Source organism: Prionailurus viverrinus, chromosome A1 (assembly GCF_022837055.1).
Source record: "Prionailurus viverrinus isolate Anna chromosome A1, UM_Priviv_1.0, whole genome shotgun sequence".
In the NCBI taxonomy this organism is placed as follows: Eukaryota; Metazoa; Chordata; class Mammalia; order Carnivora; family Felidae; genus Prionailurus; species Prionailurus viverrinus.
In genome coordinates, this window is record NC_062561.1 from 193,549,074 (window position 1) to 193,570,487 (window position 21,414).

The 21,414-nt window shown below is 38.1% G+C and overlaps 1 long non-coding RNA gene across 4 annotated transcripts in view; it reads right to left on the bottom strand.

Moving 5' to 3' along the window:
* Positions 1-21,414, bottom strand: part of LOC125168359 (uncharacterized) — a 178,713-nt gene that overhangs the window by 137,477 nt on the left and 19,822 nt on the right. For all 4 annotated transcript variants that reach the window (XR_007153107.1, XR_007153106.1, XR_007153109.1 and 1 more), the window contains exon 3: positions 6,365-6,494. This is a non-coding gene — a long non-coding RNA (uncharacterized LOC125168359). The remainder of the gene's footprint in view (positions 1-6,364; positions 6,495-21,414) is intronic.

The window sequence follows — 21,414 nt, forward strand, 5'->3', positions numbered from 1 at the left end:
GGATATGTTTAAGGTGTGCAGCATACTGATTTGACTTACATATATTGTGAAATGATTACATTGATAAGTTTAGTTAACATCCATCACCCCCTATAGACACAAAAAGGGCGAGAGCGAGAGCGAGAGAGAGAGAGAGAGAGAGCGAAATGCTTTTTCCCTTGTGTTAAGAACTCCTAGGGTTTACTCTAACAACTTTCAAGTACACCCACAGAGTGTTGACCATAGCCATCATGTTGTACTACTACTTATTTATCTTATAGCCAAGAATGTGTACCTTTCAACAACCTCCATCCAATTCCCCCTCTGACCGCCTGCCTAGAAAGACATGCTTCGATCTTACATCACATCCGGCATGTTTCCAGTTACAGAAGAGTACAATCAACATCTCAGAGCTAACAGTGGCTCACATGTCAGCTGGGATCTCTCCGTACTTGTCATCCTGAGAAGTCAGAATGTAAGCACGGTTAGGGCAGGCATTTTGCCCTTTTTTTTCTCACTGCTGTATCCTCAGTGCCTGGAGTAGTGCATTATCATTCTGCATCAAATATTTTTGAATAAATAAGATTGCCTCAATGCACACACACACACACACACACACACACACCATCAGCAGCAACAGCAGCAGCATCTGAGGTAGGCAGACTTATCACCTGGCCCCAATGATTCCCACTTCCTAGTATTCCAGCTCTTGAACGATTATGCAAATATGTGAGATGATAGATGTGTTCATGAACTAGATACGGGGAACCTTTCACAATGTACATGTATATCAAATCATCACAACATACACCTACAGTATCTTACAACTTTATGTGTTAATTACACCTCAAGAAAGCTGAAATTCAAAAAACATGTTAATGTAAAGTTTTAACTTAGAAAAACACAGCTTATTTTTGCCCTCCCTTTATTGTCTCACTTTCCCACTCCCCTACTGGTGCTTCCTAGAATCACCTCCTAAATAAACTACATGCCTTCAAACTATTGCCTCAAGGCCTCTTTCTAGGGGAGTACAAATTAAGACAACGTCTTTGTTCTTAAAAACCCTTGTGTACTCCACTTCAAGAAAATTCCAACTCACTCACTCCAGCTTTATGCCATCTCTTGGCTTCCTTTCCTCCTCCCCCTTTGTGGAAGAGATGACTAGCTGTTCTCAATACTTGTTCTCTCTCCCTCCTCACTTCCAGACCCCCTGGTTTTTACCTGGGCACATGATCTAAGTAAGGACACACTTTCCAGCCTCCCTGGCAATGGGGTGCAGCCATCTTGGTGCAGCCAATGGGCTGCCAATGGTGCAGCCATCTTGGTGCATTGGTGCAGCCAATGAGATATAAGAGGAAATAGTTTGTTCATGGTCCCTGAGGAATATCCATATTGGGAGAGATACGTTCTCCTCTGCTGGCTAAAGTGTGGGTGTCATGACTGGAACTCCAAGAGTCACTGGGAACAAGAGGCGATCCTGAAACAAGATGGAAGGAGCACAGATATCTGACCATACCACCTCACTGCAACCATTTACACATGAGAGAAATACCTTTCTACCTTGTTTAAATGGCTATTATTTTTATTTTCTATTACTTGCTGCTAACCCTAATCCAAACTGTGATGGCCTCTGAAATATCACCCCCACCCATTCCTATTAAATCTAAATGTAAAACAGTTTATGCATCTTCTTCGGTGACCGATAACCTTAGAATGTCATGTCTCCTGTCAAATGGTTTTCCAGCATATTTCCCTAAAGTAAGATGAGGAACAGTGGCACCAACTAAAAAGATATTTCACCTCCCAACATAATCATAATAATTTTACCACCCTACATGACATTTATTCTAGATACTGTGCCCAGTGCTTATATGATTAACTCATCTTCATGAATCCGTATTTTCAGTGTGTAAAAATAACAACTTAACATGTCTTTCCTTTATAAGCTGTATGTCAGTATATTGAATAGTTGATGAAGGAACATTTTCATTAAACAAGAATTTCAGTTACTAAACTGTGGAGAAATTTGGAATTGGAATATCACCATTTTGCTCTCCCTAATGAATTATGGATCTATGCAATGATTTTCAATGGCTACTGAAATCATAGAGAAACAAAGAAAGAGAGAGGGGCGCCTGGGTGGCTCAGTCAGTTGAGTTTCCGACTTTGGCTCAGGTCATGATCTCACACCCTGTGAGTTCAAGCCCCACATCGAGCTCTGTGCTGACAGCTCAGAGTCTGAAGCCTGCTTCAGATTCTGTGTCTCCCTCTCTCTCTGACCCTCCCCATTCATGCTCTGTCTCTCTCTGTCTCAAAAATAAATAAACATGAAAGAAAGAAAGAAAGAAAGAAAGAAAGAAAGAAAGAAAGAAAGAAGGAAAGAAAGAGAAAAAGAAAGAAAGAAACCACACTTACTTTCCTCCCAACAGAAGAACACAGGACCTATGAGAGTCTTGCAAAAGCAAGACAAATAGGAATGTAATCGTGCCTCCTACTCTTGATTCACAGGAAATACAGGGACAGAAGAACATGTTAAATGATGCCACAGGGACACAATCAGCAAAATCCAGAGTGGATACCAGAAAATAACCTGGTTTCATCAACAAAACATTGCAAAGAAAAAAATGTGATAATGGAGGGGTGTACAGATGAAAATAAACTTAAGGAACTGATGTCAGTGAGTAGCAGAATGAGAACCTCCGCAAATTTTCTCCATAAAAGCAGTGAGAAAGAACAGTGGCAAAATTGTCAAAATCACCTGCAAATTAGCCAAAGGCTTACAGCAATCTAGGGAAGATTTATTCAGGATAAATGATTGAATCTCATTAAGAACAGTGAGCTTTGTGGTATTTTAACTTGCCCTTATCCCATCCCCTCTGCCCAGCTCAGCAATGCCTAAAAAACAGTGGTGAAAGCAGCAACCTAGCAGCCACAGAAGAGGGTAGCATGGAATTGGAGCTCCTTCAAAGTCTCATTTTCAGAGAATTATCACTATTTGACCTATCTTCTGGTTCCTTGGAAGACTCCACTTGAAAGTAGGAGCATGTCTTTCTTTGATCTGACTTGGAGCCTGACTTTTCCCCAGGGGCATCTGTTGAACACAGTTGTTTAACATCACAGCTGTTGAGGTGGGGGAGGTGGGAGAGTATAGATAATGTTTAAGGCAAACAATAAGCTAACCAAAAGCTTAAAAGGGAAAAATAAGAAATGAGATGTCCATAATTGGCTTTGAAGAGCTCTAAAACATTGCTGCAAATTTACAGAGTTGTGTGTGTGCTGAAAAAACACCTGAAAATGTCCTAGGTTCTCATCTCTGGCTAATACTGAGGCTCTACTCAAGCAGGAAGATAAGGCTAAGGAAAGATTTAAACTTCCTGGCTCAGGACTGAACATGTGCCCCGACACAAACACAGAGACCCTCAGCAAAGACTGGGCAACTTACTGGTTCCAGAAATTTAAGGAGATCTCTATCCGATTATTAGCTGACCACTAAGCTAATCAAACAGAAACATCAGTGGCCAAACATGACAAAGAATACAAAGTGTACAGAATTAGTTCTCTCCCCAAATATACTAAACAAACAACAAATGGCAGCAATAACAAATCTTCCTATGGGAAGGAAAGAGAATCTGATTTTAAGTGTCCTTTTTTCAACAACAAAAAAATTATGAAACATGTAAATAAGTAAGAAAATATGGCCCCAACATAGGGGAAAAAAATCAATCAATAAAAACTGTCCAAGGAAGCCCAGATATTGGATTTACTAGATAAAAACTTCAAACCAGGTATTCTAAACATATTCAAACAACTAAGGTAAATTACATTTAAATAATAAGGAAAGGAAAGTGAGATGACATCTTATGTAATAAAGAATATTGATAAAGAGATTATTTTTTAAGAGAATCAAGTATAAATTCTGGGGTTAAAAAAATACAATAACTTAAATGAAAAATTTACTAGAGCACTCAACAGCAAATGCAAGCTGCCAAAAGACATAATCAGTGAACTTGAAGATAGGTAACTGAGATTATCCAGTCTGAAGAATGGAGAGAAAAAAAAAAGACAAAGAAAAATAAAAACTCAGAGAACCCTGGTACTCCATCAAACATACCAGTACATGCATAATGGGAAAGAAACAGAGGCAGAAAGAGTATTTGAAAAAACAATGGTCAAAAACTTCCCAAATTTATGAAAAATATTAATCTACAAATCCAAAAGTCTCAGCAAGTTCCAAATAGGATGAACTCAGAGAGATCCATATCTAAACAAATCATAATCAATGTCCAAAGATAAAGAAAGAGTCTTTGAAAGTAATAGGAAGGAAGCAACTTGCATGCACAAGAGGTTCTCAGTCATATTAATAGCTGGCCTCTCGATTGAAACCAGGGAAGCCAGAAGGCAGCGGGATAACATATACAAAGTGCCGAAAGGAAGGCCATTAAACAAGAATTCTATGTTCAGTAAATCTATCCTTCAAAAATAAAGGCATTCCCTGATAAATAGGAACAGAGAATCTGTTGCTAACAGACCCACTCTACAAGAAATACCAAAGGGAATCCTTCGGGCTGAAATAAAAAGATTCAACAGCAACTCAAATTCACATGAAGAAATAAAGAACGTCACTAAAAGTAACTCCGTAGGTAAATATAAAAGACAGATAAAAGGATTTTTTGTTTGTAATTTCTTCTTTCTTCTCTCTGACTTAAAATGCAACCACATAAAGTAATAATTATAAATCTGTGTAATTGAGCATACAATTTATAAGGATTTAACTTGGGTGACAATAACAGCACAAACGAGGAGGGAGTGAATGGAGCTACAAAGGAGCAAAGTTTTTGTATACTATTGAAATTAAGTTGGTATTAATCCAAACTAGGTTGTTATAAATTAAGATATTAATTATAATCTCCAGGAAACCACTGAGAAAATAACTCAAAAATATAATAAAATAAAGAACAAGGGAACTAAAAAGTTACTCTAGGAAATGTCTGTATTTAACACGAAAGGTAATAACAAAGGAACAAAGGAACAAAAAAACACAAGACATATAGAAAACAAATAGTGAAATTGCAGACATAAATCCCACCTTCTCAGTCATTGAATTAAATATAAATCAATTAAACACTCCAACTAAAAGGCAGAGACCGGCAGAGTGGATTTTTTTTAATGATCCAACTATATGCTGCTTACAAGAGATTCACTTCAGATTCAAAAACACAAATTGGTTGAAAATAAAAAGACTGTAAAAGATATTTCATGCAAATAGTAGCCAAAAGGCAGGTAGAGTGGCTGTCCTAATTATAATGTTATATTTTATATATATAATGTATAATAATATTGTAAATATATATACACACGCCTATTTATACATAGGCATGTGTATGTTGAAATGTGTGTATATTCCATATATATACACATATATATACATATACATACATATATATATACATATACATAAATATATACATATACATACATATATATATACATACACACATGAATAGAAATCAGGGAAATGTGAACACAGACTGGATATTTGGTGATATTAAGGAATTATTGTTAATTTTTTAGATGTGATAAGGGTATTGTAGTTATGCCTAAAAAGAAAGACTTCTTTTAGAGGCACATTCTGCAATTGTTCGAGATGACTTTATATTATGTGTATAATGTACTTCAAAAAATTTGGAAGGATGTGGTGAAATATGAGGGCTAGATGAAACAAGATTAGTCATGAGTGGGTAATTAATGTTTCTGGGAATGAGTCCACGGATGTCAATTTTATTAGTCTATCTCTTATGTGTATATTCAAATTTTTCCATAATAAAAGACTAAAAAAGAAAGGCACAACAAACCTACCTGACCAGTCACTGAGATGCAGTGGGACCAAAAAGATTAATATTGGTCAATCCACTCAAACATTTCTTGAGCATTGGCAATGAGCAAATCACTGGCATTAACAGGCTCTCAAGGAGGCACAGATAAAAATAGAGACAAAGCATTACAGACAAAGAGTGGAAGATATATCGTACCAGGGACCCAAATGCGGGCTGTGAGTTAGCAAAAGAGAGATTATTGCTGATGAGGGACAAGGGCAAGCCGTAAGTCATAGAATATTCAAGCACCAAGAGTCTTTATCAAACCCTCTTATTTATACCTGAAAAACCTGAGCTTTGAAGACGAATTCACTTTTCTCATTTACCACAGGAACATTCGAAGAGTTCGGATTTATTTTCTTCTGGAGATAACATTCACTGAGAGCTTATTCCTCATGGAACCTTGCTAAGAACTTCACATGTATTATTTTATTTAATCCTCACAATGTATTCCATTATTATCCCATTTTGCAGAGGAGGAAACAGAGGCTCAGGGAGGTTCAGTGACTCACCCAAGTTGACACAGCCAGGAAGTGGCAGGGTTGGGTCTCCACCTGGGATGTCTGTCTTCATAATGTTCTCTCTTCCCGCCATAATGGGATTTAACCCGGAATTCCTTTCACTCCTCTGTCCTGGATTATGCTGTAATACAATGTACAGAGAGAGAAAAAAAAAAACCCAGATATTTCAGCTATAGGAAATAAAGATTAAACTAACACTAATACTTTGTCCTACAGGACTTTTTAGAACTGACAAATGTGTACCTTGAGAGAAGCTTATCGCATTAATAATTTTATGTCACTAAACAACGGTGGTATTTATATAAATGCACAAAATTTGCCTACCATAACCATTTTCCAGACAGTGTTCTCTGATACTTCACTCTAGTTTTCTGCACCTGACAACACAAGAGTCAGTTACTTCAGCCCTGCCAAGGGTCAATGAGCCCTCCTCCAGCAGTTCTCCCCCCCCCCCCCCCCCCCCCCACCCAGCTGGACTATAGTGTGGAACGCTGCAGAGACCAAGGCTCTCTTTCCTCCTCTCAGAGAGGCTCAGTGGCATCATGGAAAACTGGCTTCCCGGGGCGCCTGGGTGGCGCAGTCGGTTAAGCGTCCGACTTCAGCCAGGTCACGATCTCGCGGTTCGTGAGTTCGAGCCCCGCATCGGGCTCTGGGCTGATGGCTCAGAGCCTGGAGCCTGTTTCTGATTCTGTGTCTCCCTCTCTCTCTGCCCCTCCCCCGTTCATGCTCTGTCTCTCTCTGTCCCAAAAATAAATAAACGTTGAAAAAAAAAAAAATTTTTTAAAAAGAAAACTGGCTTCCCATCCCCAACTCTGGCACTACTCTTCACAACACCGAGAGAAAGTCATGCAAGCTGGACCTCAGTTTCCCCATCCATCACATAAAAGAGGTTAAACCACTGGGCTCCTGGGTAAGGCAGTTGGTTGAGCATCTGATTCTTGATCTGGGCTCAGGTCATGATCCCAGGGTCATGGAATCAAGCCCCATGTCAGACTCCATGCTGAACGTGGAGGCTCTTTGAGATTCTCTCTCTCTTTCCCTCTGCCCATCTCCCCTGCTCATGCTCGCTCTCTCTCTCTCTCTCTCTCTCTCTCTCTCTCTGTCTCTAGGAAATTTTTTTTAAAAAAGAAAAAAAAAGAAGTTAAACTACATGAGCTTTAAAAACTCATTCTTCTCTAAATGTGATAATGTGATACACACACACACACATACACACACACACACACACACACACACACACACACACTGGAATATTACTCAGCCATCAAAAAGAATGAAATCTTGCCATTTGCAACAACGTGGATGGAGCTGGAATGTATTATGCTAAGCAAAACTAGTCAATCAGAGAAAGACAAAACCATATGATTTCACTCATATGTGGAATTTAAGAAACAAAACACATGAACAAATGGGAAGGAGAGGAAGAGAAGAGAGGGAAACAAAGCACAAAAGATGCTTAATGATGGAGAACAAACTGGGTTGATAGAGGGAGGTGAGTGGGAGATGGGCTGGGTGGGTGATGGGTACTAAGGAGGGCACTTGTGATGAGCACTGGGTGTTATAATGTAAGTGATGAATCACTGAATTCTAACCCTGAAACCAATATTGCACTGTATGTTAACTAATTAAAATTTAAATTAAAAAAAAAAAAAACCTCATTCTTCTCTGACAAGGCATAATTCCATGAAGTAAAACAGATATTTCTGTGTTATATCAGTGGGGTCAGGGAGGGGAAAAGAGGCTTTAAAAAAATCTCTATTAACAGAAACAAACTCTAGAAACCAAATATAAAACAGAAAATTTTATATATAGATATAGATATAAAATGATTATACATATATTTAATTCACTATAGAGTGTTAGGATGCAGCATTATTTTATGCCATTATTGGATTCGGAATATCAGACTCAAGTTTGTAGCCCAGCTTTGCCAATCACTAGATATGACTTTATTGATTATGATAACAGTTATTAATAGCCATTGAGTACTACCTATATGTCACAAATTCAACACTCTACTATTCCCTCTGTAACACATCACTTAAGCCTCAGTTACCATATCTACAATAATGCTGAATGAGATCACACATAATACACTAATCACAACATTACAGATTCTCAGCACTTTTTAAAATCATATCATGTTATTTTGAACAACATATAAGCTTGTTAAGGATAATCACTCCATCATCATGCAAGCTAATGCAAAGTTTGCAGCCACATACTGTGGAAATAAATCTATTCAAATATGTTTGTCTTTACTTTTCTTGGAAACTACCATTTGTAAATGTCATATCTTTTAGGTTGTTTGTTCCAACAGCAATAATGGTAGTAAGTGTATTATTTCTTTACCTTTCCTATTATTATTCCAAAACTATTTCTAACAAATTCAGGAAGCTCATCAAGAGATGCCACAAAGGGCAAATGGGAAAAATAACATCTGTGAGACAGGTATGTTCTATTGAAAAGCTAAAGCCAAAAACTAAAGAATTTAAAATTAGACACTTGTTTACTGGGCATTCAAGTGTTAATGAAGCTTTCCAACACCACATGGCTATGCTCCTTCATTTGGATTTCACTATTTTTGGTGATTCAACTACAGATTCAGAAAAGCACTTAGACATCAAACAGTTCAATACCCTTCCAGTTCCAATCCCTGTGTTCAGAAGCAAAAAATGAGAGCCCAAAGAATCAGTCAGTCAACTATCAGCTGTTGTACACTTATCATTATTTGCTAACCTCTGTGTAGGTTCTTGGGATACCTCATGAACAAAATAAACAGAATCTCTGTCCTCATGGCACACGCATTCTGGAGGGGAGAAATGATTTGTCCAGGCAACACTTAAGGCCAGTGGCAAAGCTGGGCCACCCAACATCCAAGACCCTGAATAGCCAAAGCAATCTTGAAAAAGAAAACAAAACAGGAGGTATCACAATTGCAGACTTCAAGTTATACTACAAAGCTTTAGTAATCAAAACAGTAAGGTACTGGCACAAAAATAGGCACATAGATCAATAGAACAGAACAGAAAACCTGAAATAAACCCATTACTATATGGTCAATTAATCTTCAACAAAGCAGGAAAGAATATCCAGTGGAAAAAAGACAGTCTCTTCAACAAATGGTATTGGGAAAACTGAACAGCTACATACAAAAGAAAGAAACTGGACCACTTTCTTACACCATATACAAAAATAAACTCAAAATGGATCAGAGACTTAAATGTGAGACCTGAAATCATAAAAATCCTAGAAGAGAGCACAGGCAGCAATTTCATCAGACGTAGTAAAATTTTTCTAAGTATATCTCCTGTAGCAAGGGAAATAAAAGCAAAAATAAACTATTGGAACTACATCAAAATAGAAAGCTTTTGCACAGTGAAGGAAACAATCAACAAAACTAAAAGGCAACCTATTGAATAGAAGAAGATATTTGCAAATGACATGTTCAATAAAGGGTTAGTATCCAAAATATATAAAGAATTGATACAACTCAATACACTCACACAAAAACAAATAATATAATTTAAAAATGGGCATAAGACATGAACAGACATTTCTCCAAACAAGATATACAGATGGCCAATACACACAATAAAAGATGCTCAACATCCTTCATCATCAGGGAAATGCAAATCAAAACTTCAAGATATTGCCTCACAACTGTCATAATGTCTAAAATCAAAAACACAGTTAACAAAAATAAATACCATATTATTTCACTTGAATGTAGAATTTAAGAAACAAAACAAACAGGCAAAGGGGGAAAAAATGAGAGTGGGAGAGAGAGAGAGAGAGAGAGAGATCAAGAAACAGACTCTTAATCACAGAGAACAATTGGATGGTTACCAGAGGGAAGGTGGGTGGAGGGTATAGGTTAAATGGGTGATAGGGATTAAAAAGTGCACTTGTCATAATGAGCACAGGGTGATGTATGGAACTGTTGAATTACTATATTGTACACCTGAAACTAATACAACACTGTATGTTTGCAAATGGGAATTTAAATAAAAACTTAAAACACACATAAAGAGGAAACAAGTGTTGGTGGGGATGTGGAGAAAAGGAGAAATCTCTTAGTGCTGGTAGGAATGCAAACTGGTGTAGCCACTCTGGAAAACAGTATGGAGTTTCTTCAAAAAGCTAAAAACAGAACTACCCTGTAATCCAGTAATTGCACTATGGAGTATTTACCCCAAAAATACAAAAACACCAATTCAAAGGGATACATGCACCCCTATGTTCATTGAGGCATTATATACAATAGCCAAATTACAGAAGTAGCCCAAGTATCCATCAATAGATAAATGAATAAAGAAGATGTGGTATATACAGATAATGAAACATTATTCAGCCATAAAAAATAATGAAATCTTACCATTTGCAACAACATGGTTGGATTTAGACAGTATAATGCTAAGCAAAATAAGTCAGTCAGAGAAAGACAAATACTATATGATTTCATTCCTATGTAGAATTTAAGGGGGGGGGGAACAAGCAAAGGAAAAAGAGAGAGAGATAAACCAAGAAGCAAACTCTTAACTATAGAAAACAAACAGATAGTAACCAGAGGAGAGATGGGAGAGAGTATGGGTGAAATAGGTGATGGGGACTAACGAGTACAATTACCATGATGAGGACTGTGTAATATACAGAATTGTTGAATCACTATATTGTACACCTGAAACTAATATAATACTGTATGTTAACACTGGAATCAAAATTAAAAACTTAATTAAAAAAATTTCAGGTCATATTCCCAAGGCCATATAGATGACTGTAATAAAATCTGATCTTTTGACAATTATTCCAGTGATTTTATGTTCCTTGAAGACCTGAACCACATGTTTTCCATCCGTGGGCCCTTCCTTCACAGAATTGATCACAGTGTCTGACCCCTGAAGAGGCAGTGGAAAATCTAATTATTAAGAATTATCATTGACAATGTAGGATAGACCACAAGTTAGGTCACAAACATGTCTTAAATTTAAGAAGATTAAAATCATACCAAGTATCTTTTCTGACAACCATGGAATGAAGCCAGAAGAAATGAATAAATTCCTAGAAACATACAACCAACCAAGACTAAACCATAAAGAAATAGAAAGTCTGAACAATCCTATAAATACTATGGAGATTGACTCAGTAACTAAAAACCTCCCAAAAAACAAAAGCCCAGGACCAGACGGCTTCACTCATGAATTATACCAAACACTTAAAGAAGAATTAATGACAATCCTTATACTCTTCAAAAAAAAAAAAAAAAAAACAAAACTGAAGATGAGGAAACACTTCCTAACTCATTTTATGAGGTATGTAGGTATTATCCTTATACCAAAGGCAGCCAAAGACACCCCAAGAAAACTACAGACCAGTATCTCTGATGAATATAAATGCAAAAATCCTTAACACAATCCTAGCAAACCAAGTCTAAAAGCACATTAGAAGGATCTAACACATGACAAAGTGGGATTTACCCCTGGGATGGAAGGATGATTCAACATGCAAATAAAAATTAATGCAATATACCACATTAACTGAATAAAGAATAAAAATCACATGATCATCGCCATAGATGCAGAAAAAAACATTTGACAAAATTGAACACTCTTTTATGATAAAACTCTCAACTAACTAGGAATAGAAGGAAAGTACCTCAACAGAATAAAGAACATATATGAAAAGCCCACAGCTAACATCATATTCAATGGTTAAAAAGTGAAAGCTTTTCTTCAAAGATCAGGAACAAAGCAAGGATGCCCACTCTCACCCCTTCTACTCAATATAGTGCTAGAAGTCCTAGCTATAGCAGTTAGTCAAGAAAAATAAATAAAAGGCATACAAAGAGGAAAGGAAGAAGTTAAATTGTCCCTGTTTGCAAATAACATAATCCTATATAATAGAGACCCTAAAGATGCTACCAAAGAACAATCCTAACCAATAAGCAAATTAAATAAAGCTGAAGGATACAAAAAAAAATAGTTGTGTTTGTATACAATAACAACAAATTATATGAACAGGAAATTAAGGAAACAGCCTCATTATTTACAATAGCACCAAAATAAATAAAACATATAGGAATTAACTTAACTAAGTAAAGACTTGTACACTAAAGAAAGAAATTAAAGAAGACACAAACAAATGGAAATATGTCTACTGTTAATGGATAAGAAGACTTAATGTTGATAATGCATCCATACTACACCAAGCAATCTACAGATTCAATGTAATTTCTACCAAAATCCCAAAGGCAGTCTTTATGGTAGTAGAAAGCCAATTCTAAAATTCATATGGAACCACAAAAGACCAGGAATAGCTAAATCAATATCAACAAACATAACAAAGCTGGAGGCATCACAATTCCAGATTTTGAAGTATATTACAAAGCTGCTGTAATCAAAACAATATGGTACTGGAATAAAGATAGACCTATAGGCCAATGGAACAAAATGAGAACCCAGAAATAAATCCATGTACATGTCAAATGATTTTCAGCAACGATGCCAGGAATACACAATGGAGAAAGGCTGTTAAGAAAACTGGATAACCACATGCAAAAGAAGGAAATTGGACCCTTACCTTACATCACAAACAAAAGTCAATTTAAAATGTATTAAAGATTTAAACATAAGACCAGAAACTGTAAAACTCCTGGAAGAAAACATAGGAGAAAAACCTTGTTACATTACTCTTACCAGTGATTTCATGGGTATGACACAAAAGCATAGGCAATAAAAGTAAAAATAGACAAGACTAAAAAGCTTCTGAACAGCAAAGGAAACAATAAACAGAGTGGAAAAGGCAATGGAATGGAGAAAATTCGTTATAAGCCATATATGTGATAGGGAGTTAATCTTCAAAATATATTAAGAATTCCTAAAACTCAATAGTGTAAAAAAAAAAAAAAACCTAAGCCAATTAAAAAATGGGGTAAGGAATAATAGACATGTCTCCAAAGAAAACATACAAATGGCTAACAGATAAAAGAAAAAATGATCATTGTCACTAATCATCAGGGAAATGTAAATCAAAACCACAATGAGATATCATCAGCTTACAACTGTCAGGACAGTTACTATCAAAAGAAATAAAAAGCTAACAGGGTTGGTGAAGATGTGAAGAAATTGTATAAGAAACTTATACACTGTTTGTGGGAATGCAAAATGGTACAGCTGCTATGGAAAATAGTATGGAGTTTCCTCAAAATGTTAAAAATAGAACTACCAAAAGATCCAGCAATCCCACTTCTGGGTATTTATCCAAAAGAATTGAAGTCAGGATCTCAAAGAGATATTAGCACTCCTATGTTCATTTGCAGCATTATTCATAATAACCAAGATGTGGAAACAACCTAAATGTCCATGGATAAAGAAGATGTGATATACACCTACAATGTTATATTTGGCCTTAAAAAACGAAGTTCTGACACATGCTACAACATGGATGAAATTTGAAAAGGTTATCGTAAGTGAAATAGGCCAGTCACCAAAAAACAAATCCTGCATGATTCCACCTACATGAGGTACTGAAAATAGTCAAACTCATAGAATCAAAGAGTGGAATCATGGCTGCCAGGAGGTGGGAAAAGGGAGAAGCCAGGAGTTACTGCTAATCAATGGGCATACAGTTTCAATCAAGCAAAATAAATTAATTCTAGAAATCTGCTGTACAACACTGTACCTATAGTGAACAATCCTGTATTATACATTTTAAACTTGTTAAAAGAGCAGATCTCATGTTAAGTGTTTCTTACCACAATAAAATTTTTTGAAAATGGTAAAATTTTAAAAATTAAGAAATTATTATTATTTTTAATAAATAAAAACAATTGTTTTAAGAAAGGAGCTTTGGAACCAGAAGGTTCAAATCCCACCCCTGCCACTCACTGACAGGAACTTTGGGTGGGTTTCTTCATATATTTCTTCATCTTACAAAAGGGTATTAGTTCCCACATCCACAGAGGTCAGGACGATTAAGTGAAAGATTGCTGTAGAGGTCAGTACAATATTGGCATTTTGCATGTAGCATTTCCAGACCAAGGTCCCCTCGCCATACCCCCAGAAATGGCAAAGGCTCAAGGAAGCACAGCTTCTTCACAGCTCCTCATAAAGTGCAGGTGTATCAAACCAGGGGCTCCAAAGACCCAGATACTCAGACTGGTCCCCACCTAGAGGGGAGGCACTCACAATCCCATTCAAAGTCCCTGAAAGTCTTCACCCCCACTTCTGTTCAATTCCTAATCTGCTCTCAACCCCCATGGGTTCCTGCAGCTTCACTCCGTTTTACACGCTGCTGGTGGGTCACGTGTGAATAGCTCTAGATGCTGCTAATCCTTAGTTTGCATATGAACAAAGGAAATGCTTCTAGTTCAGGACTAAAACCTCAGAAGAAACAAGCCAGGGGCTGATGAAGGAGAGCAGCCTGACAGCAGGGCGAGTAAATAGCCTAACAGTATTAATAGAACTGCGAGAACAATAGGAGATACCATAACACTCCCACAAACTGAAAAATAAACAAAGCTCCAAACCAAGAGTACCACAGACTGGATGACAGAAGGTTGGAAAACGCTGCCTACAAATCAATCCCCAGTCTTTGTTCTGTTTTCCAAGTCATTTAGCACAGGGACATGTGCTACACTGGACCTTCTAACAGGAGAGCCACTTCCAAATACTTTGGACAATTCGTGAGTGCTACCTATCGTAGTTTATGACCTCTACCAGGGAAAAGCTTGGTGCTGCCCTTCAAAAGGCACCACTTCTTAAAACCTTCATTCATTCAGCAAATATTTACTAGACTCTCTGTCGGGCACTGAGCTAGTTCCTGAATATGCAGCAGCAAAGAACACAGGAGTTTGGATTCCATCCTCTGGAGAAGTTATATGCTAGTGGCAAAGACAGACAAAAGCAGGTAGACAAAGAAATAAACACTAATTGCAGTAAGTTTGAGCAAGGAAAAAGGAGGAGCTGACATGGAGAATAATTGTAAAGTCTGAGGAAAGAAGAGGGAGCAGTTTAGCTGAGCCTCAAAGAACAAGAAAGGAAAGCCCTTAAAAGAGATGTGGCATCGTGTAATTCCAAGTATATAAAATATCCAGAAAGGCATATCTGTAGATGCAGAAAGTACACTGAGGGTTGGCTGGGGCTGAGGGTGGGAATAAGGAGGGAGTGTAAATGAGCCTGAGGTTTCTTTCTGGAGTGATGGGAAATGTTCTAAAATTAGATTGTGACTGTGATCGCACAACTCTGTAAATACATTTAAATCACTGAACAGTATATTTTATTTATTTTACTTTTTTAACATTTATTTATTGTTTTTGAAATATGAAATTTATTGTCAAATTAGTTTCCATACAACACCCAGTGCTCATCCCAACAGGTGCCCTCCTCAATGGCTGTCATCCCCCCACCCCCCATCAACCTTCAGTTGAACAGTATATTTTAAATGGGTGCATTTTATGATATCAACTGACCTCGAGAAAGCAAAAGATCGATAAGTAGATAGGTAATGGAATGAGACAGATTGACACACAGAGAGAATAAGTCCCAGGAAACAATCTTTTCTGAGGGTCCCCTGACCAGCCCTCACCAAGCTCTCCAGTGCTTATCCTCGGTTGCTCAAGATTCTGATCCCTGAATTAAAGGGACTTGGTAGGAGAGAACAGAGATTCTTTTTAACTTATCTTTGGGGTTGGTTTTTTAATTTTCTTTAATTTTTTAGTTTAGAGAGAGAAAGAGCATAAAAGCATGGGAGAGGGGCAAAGAGAGAATCTTAAGGAGCCTCCACGCTCAGTGCAGAGCCAGACGTGGGGCTCCATCCCATGACCCTGGGATCATGACCTGAGCCAAAATCACGAGTCCAACACTCAACCAACTGAGCCACCCAGGCCAGCGCCCCTTGGATTGCTTTCACTCAAAACAGAGAACACATATTAATTACTAAGAATGCTACTTAATCTGATTTTATCTAGATTATAACAAACTGTTCCTGAATGCCTGTTCAAATAGAGAGAGAGAGAGAGAGAGAGAGAGAGAGAGAGAGAGAGATGGGAAGATCATCCCAGGGGAGGGAATCACTAGATATGTGGCCACAACAGGCAGGAGAAGAGGTTGAGCAGAACCAAGAGGTCAGATCACCCAGGGCCCTCAGGGCCATGTCCATGAGTAAGGAGCAAGTTGCTTTCAACTCTATCAAGTGCACTCACTCTGCCAATCACTCAAGTTATCAATGTTTTGATGAAGAAACAAAAGGCAGAGCATAGAGAAATGAAGCTTACTTGATGCTTTATAATGTGCTGCCCCACACTGTCTCCCTCTTGCTCTGCCTAGCAACCCACTCAGGGAAACTGGTTTTATTAACTGATAACTTCAGTTATCAGATGAGGCAACTGACACACAGGAAGTTAAACCGACTTGCCAAAGTTGACACATTTATGAACATGGAACCTAGCTAGGAATTACCTTAATTTTATGAACAAATTCTCCCCACTTGCCAAACATCTGGTTTACCAAAATCCAGATTACCAATCTGGATCAGTTAGCTATCACAGCATAATGAACCTCTGCAAGTTTTAGTAGCTTAAAACAACACTCAATATTGCTCAGGGATCTATGGAACAGCTGGTTGACTCTGCTGACCTAGACCAGACTCAGCAATCTTCACTAGACTAGCTCATGTGTCTGCAGTCACTTGACTGGTCAACTGGATCCAGTTGGTCTGGGAGGATTTCATTCACATGTTGGGCAGTGGGCTGATGGCTGGGGCATAGAAACTGACCGGGCCACATATCTCTGGCCATGCAGTAGGCTAGCTGAAGTCTTTTACCCGGCAACAATACCATTCCAAGGGAGCAAGTGAAACCACACTGTGCTTCCTGAAGCCTAGGCTCAGAACTGGTATTCCTTGCAGTACACTCTACTGGCCAAAGCAAGTGACAAGATCAGCCCAGAATCAAGGGGAAGGGAAATAGATTCTACTTTATGATAGGAAGAGGCACAAAGACACATTGTAAGGCCATGAATACAGTGAGGAATGAAGGATTATTGCCATTTTTGCAATCTACTAAAATCTGATTCCCACCAATAGCAAGAGGTAGATCTTCTAAAGAGGAGTAATGGCCAGGCATTTTCCTAGAGTCCCCCCGTTCCCTCTGGTCACTGCCACGTACCCACAGGCTACTCTGGTTAGGAGGAACAGAGAAAAGAATTATTATTTCTGTCCATCAGTTTCCCTCACACCTCGCTCTTAGAGAGCCTTTTTCAGGGCTTATCAGATGGATGGACAGTGTGGACATTTAACCGAGCTGGGCCAAAGACGTTGTATTTGTTTCCTGGGGCTGCCATAACCAAGTACCACAACTGGGTGGTTTGAGACAACAGAAATTTATTCTCTCACAGTTCTGGAAGCTACAAGTCTAAAATCAAGGTGGCAGACTTTTCTATTGGAAAGTCTAGGGGAAAATTGTTCTATTCTTCTCTCCTAGCTTCTGGTGTTTCCTAGCAATGCTTGGCATCCATTGGCTCATGACAGTATAATTCCAGGGCTTGCCTCTGTACTCGCATGGCATTCTCCCCTGTGTCTGTGTCTCCAATGACCCCAGTCATTGGATTAGAGCCCATCTTAATTCAGTATGACCTCATTTTATGGACTTACATCTGCAAAGATCCTATTTCCAAAAAAAGTCACATTCTGAGGTTCCAAGTAGACTTGCACCTTGAGGGGCTACTATTCAACCTAGTACAGAGATTCTCTGTCCCACATATTTACAAACAAGAGTTGGAAATACCTATTTGCTTTTGTTGATTCTTGAACAGAAAGGACATGTAAGGAGCTAGACTGGCCATTTTCTGCCATTTATATAAAAGCAAAGGAGGTCGGTCTGTAGAGAGAAAAAGAACAAAGCAGCTCTTCAGAGAGAAGTGGCGATAACAAATCACACAGAGCACGCTGAGACAGACAGACCAACAAGCCAAGAGACACCAAGACACTCTGCCTTGGTTGCTGAGTGTTTTCATAGCCCTCGTTCAGTCCTTTTATGGGACCAGCGTGCACTTCCTACCCTTGAATTCCGGGAGATACTTCCGTATCTTTGCAATAACTTTTCCTCCTTGGTGCAAGTTAGTTTGAGTGGATTCTCTATCCTGCAACCAAAAGACTTCCATAAAGCCAGAGGTGACTTCATTTTACTGCCAAAATGTTTCTTGAGGCCAGCCTGGCTGGGGCTGTAACAGGAAGGTGTCAGTCATGAAGTGGGAAGCCTTGCCCTGTATGTTGCTGCTGTCCCCATTCAATACACGGTGGGTAGGTTCCCAGGCCAGCCTACAAAAGACTCTTTAACCATGCAATGTTATTAGCCTGCTAACTCAGCTGCAGAACAAGTAGATAAGTAGGTAAATGTATAAAACCACATACAAATAAGTCAAGTTAGGCATTTCTCCCCTCTCTATTCAAACCATTCTGTGTTTTGTGTTTCGTTTTTTGTTTTTCAATTTTCCAAGTAACAGAGAAACAGAGACGGGTCAAAGTGTTTTCAATTTCTCTTTAATCTCAAGTAACTGTAGTGCTTAGTAATACCATAATCTATAAGGGACATTCTGGCCACCCACTATCTTGTGAGCCACGTCCTAAGTCATCTCCTCCAAGATAGAAGCCAGAATTCACTTTCCCAGCATTCCTTGCACTCAAGAAAGCATGTGACCTAGCTCTGCCAATCAGATCAATGCAAGCCTTCAATCTGGAAATGAACCATGCACATGAGGAAGCAAGCTCTGTTCCAAACGCCTATTTTAATGGAGCTAAGTAATGAAAGTATCTAGATTAGGGGGGCAAGAATAGCACAGATTCTGTGGGCCAGTCCCAAACATCATCAGAGAAAGTGCCTGTATTTATGCTAAACAGTAGTGCGGTCCTCATGGTGATGCCTCCACAACGTGATCTGGGCTTTGTTTCTGAATGAATGGCCAGTCTCAAGCTTCATCTCTAGACTTCCCTGAGATTCTGTGAGCCTTATACATCCTTTAAGGACCTCCTTTCTTGAACAAACCAGCAAACGTGGATTGAATTTCTTGCAACTGAGAATACTGGCTGATACACAATATTTCTGGCATTGTTCCAACCTCTGCCTGAAGATGGGATTCTTCATCCATCTAGACTGTCCTGAGCACCTGCGCTGCCTTGTCTCATAGAGCCACAAATGCAAGTGACAGGACTGCTCTGACCCCTTTTTGGTGTTTGCCTTTTGAAAGCAATTTAGAATACATGTTGGCATCCCCCTTCAAACCTGAAAGACGTTTTTCGTAATATGTTAAAAAGACATAAATGCAATAAGCATAATTTCTAGATAACAGAGCGTTACATGATGATTTTTCAGAAAATATGTAATCTACCCCCTATTGTAAAAAAAAACAAAAACAAAAACAAAACGCAGCCTATCTTTAATGAGAGGCACCAAAACCTTAGTATAGCTCGCTTGACAACAGTAGTCATAGTCTGTTAAACTTATCTCTTCCCACTGGAAGGAAAAATTATCACCTTCCAATGACAGCTATCTCAGGTTCCATAAAGAGTATCTTTCCAGGGGTCTTCCATAGTTCAGTCTATTCATAGTCATAAAGTAGGTATATTTTTTGTGTGTGCATTTTGCATATCTGATCATGCCACTCCACTGAGTAAAACTTAAGTCATTCTGTACTCATTTTGGAAAAAAAGTCCAAATTCCTCAGCATGATTTGTAAGGTTAGCAATGCCTGTCTCTCCAGCCCCCTACCTTGCTATGCTTTGAAACTCTACTCCTTGCTTGTAACATTCCATTTGCAGCCATACTCCACTATTTATGGTTCATTCACTGAATGGAATACTTCTGTATCTTGATTCACACTGCTCCCTCTGCCTGGCATCACCTTCTATACTTTGTCCAAATGATAAACAGCCATCCCTTTACCAACATCCAACACCAATGTCAACTAACTCTAGAGTATCTGCATATTCACATATGGATTTTGTTTTAATCAAAACTCTTTCACTTGCAAATAACAGATCACTCAAACTGGCTTTAAAGGGGCAAACAATCTGAACAGACACCTTACAAAGGATTGACAAATGGCCAATAAGCACATGACAATGTGCTCAATATCATTAGTCGTAAGAGAAATACAAATTAAAACCACAACGAGATATTTTACATCTCTTGGAATGGTTAAAATTACAACAGCTGACAGCAACAAATGTTGGCTAAGAAATTGAACAACTGGAATTCTTGTACATTTCTGTGGGTATGTATAACGGTCCATGTACTTTGGAAGACTGCCAGTTTATTTTAAAATTAAACATACATCTATCCAATGCCCAGCAATTCCATCCCTGGATATTTACTCACGAGAAGTGAAAACATATGTCCACAAAAAGACCCATACAAATACATTCATGTCAGTCTTATTCATAATAGGGTAAAATGGAAATAACCCAAATGCCAATCAATAGGACAATGATAACCAAATTGTTATATATTCATACAATTGACCACTACTCAGCCATATAAAGGAACCAATTACTAACAGACGAAACAGCATGGATGAATCTCAAAAACATGTGCAGAGCAAAAAATACTATGCCAAAAAGTAAAAACTGTAAAAAAGTAAAAGTAAAAAAATTTTAGAATTTGGAAATAATAATCTGTGGAGATAGAAATCAGAAAGTCATAGCCAAGGCAGACGACAGAGGAAGACTAACTAAAAAAGGACACAAGAGATGCCTTTCCAGAAGAGCCATAGAAATGTTTCATATTCTGTTTTGGATAGTGGTTGCTCAAATTATGTATTTGTGAAGACTCATCAAATTAAATACCTAATATGCTCATTTTTTAATGTATACCTTAATTCCAAATAATCTGGCTTTAAGAATGGACCCTCTCACCAGATCCATACCTGTACGTACATACACACAACATTCTTCCTGTAATTTTAGCATGTTCCCAGATCCAAAAGTTCACATGATCCAGACTAAGAATTCCTGGACTAAATGGCTTCTAAGGGCTTGCCAATAGTTCA